This window comes from Mus caroli, chromosome 5 (genome assembly GCF_900094665.2).
Source record: "Mus caroli chromosome 5, CAROLI_EIJ_v1.1, whole genome shotgun sequence".
Lineage (NCBI taxonomy): Eukaryota > Metazoa > Chordata > Mammalia > Rodentia > Muridae > Mus > Mus caroli.
Genome location: NC_034574.1, coordinates 22,628,993 through 22,633,295, shown reverse-complemented (window position 1 = coordinate 22,633,295; position 4,303 = coordinate 22,628,993).

The window sequence follows — 4,303 nt, the reverse complement described above, 5'->3', positions numbered from 1 at the left end:
GACTTTCAACCCAAAGTTATCAAAAAAGACAAGGAGGGGTACTTCATATTCATCAAAGATAAAAACTATCAAGATTAACTCTCAATTCTGAATATCTATGCTCCAAATAAAAGGGCAGCCACATTCATTAAAGAAACTTTAGTAAAGCTCAAAGCACACATTGCACCTCACACAATAATAGTGGGAGACTTCAATACCCAACACTCACCAATGGACAGATCCTGGAAACAGAAACTATAGAGAGACACATGGACACTAACAAAAGTATGAAACAAATGGATTTAATAAATATCTACAGAACATTTTATCCTAAAACAAAAGGATATACCTTCTCAGCACCACATGGTAACTCCTCCAAAATTGACCATATAATCAGTCACAAAACAGGCCTCAACAGATACAAAAATGTTGAAATTATTCCATGCATCCTATCAGATCACCACAGACTAAGGCTGATCGTCAATAACAGCATAAATGATAGAAAGCCAACATTCACGTGGAAACTGAACAACACTCTACTCAATGATACCTTGGTCAAGGAAGAAATAAAGAAATTAAAGACTTTAGAGTTTAATGAAAATGAAGCCACAACATGCCCAAACTTATGGGACACAATGAAGGCAGTCCTAAGAGGAAAACTCATAGCCCTTAATGCCTCCAAAAAGAAACTAGAGAGAGCATACACTAGCAGCCTGACAGCACACTTAGAAACTCTACAACTAAAAGAGGAAAATTCACCAAAGATGAGTAGATGGCAGGAAATAATCAAACTCAGGGCTGAAATCAACCAAGTAGAAACAAAAGGAACTATTCAAAGAACCAACAAGATAGATAAACCCTTAGCCAGACTAACTATAGGGCAGAGGAACAGTATTCTAATTAACAAAATCAGAAATGAAAAGGGAGATATAACCACAAAATCTGAGGAAACCCAAAAAATCATCAGATTCTACAACAAAAGCCAATACTCAAAACAACTGGAAAACGTAGATGAAATGTACAGTTTGCTAGACAGATACCAGTTACCAAAGTTAAATCAGGATCAGATTAACGATCTAAACAGTCTCATATCCTCTAAAGAAATAGAAACAGTCATTAATAGTCTCCTACCCCCCCCCCAAAAAAAAGCCCAAGACGTTATGGGTTTAGTGCAGAGTTTGATCAGACCTTCAAAGAAGATCTAATCCCAGTTCTTCACAAACTATTCCACAAAATAGAAACAGAAGGTACTCTACCCAATTCATTCTATGAAGCCACAAAGGCTCTGATACCTAAACCACACAAAGACCCAACAAAGAAAGAGAACTTCAAACCAGTTTGTCTAATGAATATCGATGCAAAAATACTCAATAAAATTCTCACAAACCGAATCCAAGAACACACCAAAATGATCATCCATCATGNCCAAGTAGGCTTCATCCCAGGGATGCAGGGATGGTTTAATATACAGAAATCCATCAATGTAATCCACTATAAAAACAAAATCAAAGACAAAAAACACATGATCACCTCGTTAGATGTTAAGAAAGCATTTGAAAAAGCCCAACACACCTTGATGATAAAAATCTTGGGAAGATCAGAAATTCAAGGCCCATACCTAAACCTAATAAAGGCAATATACAGCAAACCAGTAGCCAACATCAAACTTGAAGTAATCTCACTAAAATCAGGAACTAGACAAGGCTGCCCACTTTTTCCCTGCCTATTCAATATAGTACTTGAAGTCCTAGCCAGAGCAATTAGACAACAAAAAGAGGTCAAAGAAATACAAATTGGAAAGGAAGAAGTCAAAATATCACTATTTGCAGATGATATGATAGTATACATAAGTGACCCCAACAATTCGACCAGAGAACTACTAAACCTGATAAATAACTTCAGTGAAGTAGATGGATACAAAATTAACTCAATCAGTGAATAAACAGGCTGAGGCAGAAATTAGGGAAACAACACCCTCCAAAATAGTCACAAATAATATAAAATACTTTGGTGTGACTCTAACCAAGGAAGTGAAAGATATGCATGATAAGAACTTCAAGTCTCTGAAGAAAGAAATCGGAAGATCTCAGAAGATGGGAAGATCTCCCATGCTCATGGATTGGCAGAATTAATGTAGTAAGAATGGCTATTTTGCAGAAAGCAATCTACAGATTCAATGCAATCCCCATCAAAATTCCAACTCAATTCTTAACTGTTAGAAAGGGCAATTTGCAAATTCATCTGAAATAACAAAAAACCTATGATAACAAAAACTATCCTCAACAACAAAAGGGGCACGGGGAAAAATTCCTGGACAGAACAGCAATGGCTTGTGCTGTAAGATCAAGAATCGACAAATGGGGGGCTGAAGAGATGGCTCAGTGGTTAAGAGTATTGACTGCTCTTCCAGAGGTCCTGAGTTCAATTCCCAGCATCCACATGGTGGCTCACAACCATCTGTAATGGTATCTGATGCCCTTTTCTGGTGTATCTGAAGACACCTACAGTGTATTCATATACATAAACCTTAATAAAAAGAATAATTAAAAAAGAATTAACAAATGGGACCTCATAAAATTGCAAAGCTTCTGTAAGGCAAAGGAAACTATCAATAAGACAAAGGGGCCACTGACAGATTGTGAAAGGATTTTTACCAATCCTAAATTCGATAGGGGACTAATATCCAATATATATAAAGAAGTCAATAAGTTGGACTCGAGAGGACCAGATAACCCTATTGAAATACGGGGTACAGAGCTAAACAAAGAATTCTCAACTGAGGACTACTGAAGGGCTGAAAAAATATTCAACATCCTTAATCAGGGAAATGCAAATCAAAACAACCCTGAGATTCCACCTCGCAACCGTCAGAATAGCTAAGATCAAAAACTCAGGTGACAGCAGATCCTTCTGAAGATGTGGAGAAAGAGGAACACTCCTCCATTGCTGGTAGGACTGAAAGCTGGTACAACCACTCTGGAAATCAGTTTGGCAGTTCATCAGAAAAGTGGACATAGTTGTACTGGAAGATCCAGTAATACCACTTCTGGGTATTTACCCAGAAGATGTTCCAACTTGCAATAAGGAAACATGCTCCACTATATTCATAGCAGCCTTATTTATAATAGCCAGAAGCTGAAAAGAACCCAGATGTCCCTCAACAGAGGAATGGATACAGAAAATGTGGTACATTTACATAATGGAGTACTACTCAGCTATTAAAAACAACGAATTCATGAAATTCTTAGACAAATGGACGGATCCAGAAGATATCATCCTAAGTGAGATAACCCAATCAGAAAAGAACACACATAGTACGCACTCATTGATAAATGGATATTAGCCCAGAATCTCAGAGTACCCAAGATACAATTTGCAAAATACATGAAACTCAAAAAGGAAGACCAAAGTGTGGATACTTTGCTCCTTCTTAGAAAGGGGACCAAAATACTCATGGAAGGAGTTAAATAGACAAAGTTCAGAGCAGAGACTGAAGGCATGACCATCAAGAAACTGGCCAATCTGGGGTCCATCCCATAAACAACCACCAAACCTAGTCCTTATTTCAGATGCCAACAAGAGCTTGCTGACAGGAGACTGATATAGCTGTCTCCAGAGAGGCTCTACCAGTGCCTGACTAATACAGAAGTGGATGCTGTCAACCATTAGATGCAGCACAAGGTCCCCAATAAAGGAGCTAGAGAATGTACCCAAGGAGCTGACGGTGTTTGCAGCCCCATAGGAGGAACAACAATATGAACTAACCAGTAACCCCAGAGCAGAGCTCCCTGGGACTAAACCACCAATCAAAGAAAACACATGGAGAGACTCATGGCTCTAGCTGCATATGTAGCTGAGGAGGGCCTAGTCAGTCATCAATGGGAAGAGAGGCCCTTGGTCCTGTGAAGGTTCTATGCCAGGTTTATGCCTGGGCCAGGAAGCAGGAGTTGGTGGGCTGGGGAGCAGGGTGAGGAGGAAGAGGATAGGGGATTTTTGGAGGGGAAACTAGGAAAAGGGATAACATTTGAAATGTAAATAAAGAAAATATCTAATTTTAAAAATGCAGAATTTATACTAAGGAAAGAATCCCAGAATTTTATTGAAGTATAGACCTATATTAAGTTTGAGTTACTACAGCAATTCTAGAATTTACTTACTCAACAAGTATTTACTGAGGTTTTTATACCTGGAGAACATGTATTACACACAGTCTTTGCTTTTTACTAAGTAATTCTAAAATGAGAGAGAGAGAGAGAGAGAGAGAGAGAGAGAGAGAGAGAGAGAGAGAGAGACAGAGACAGATAGAGTTAGACAGAGAGAGACA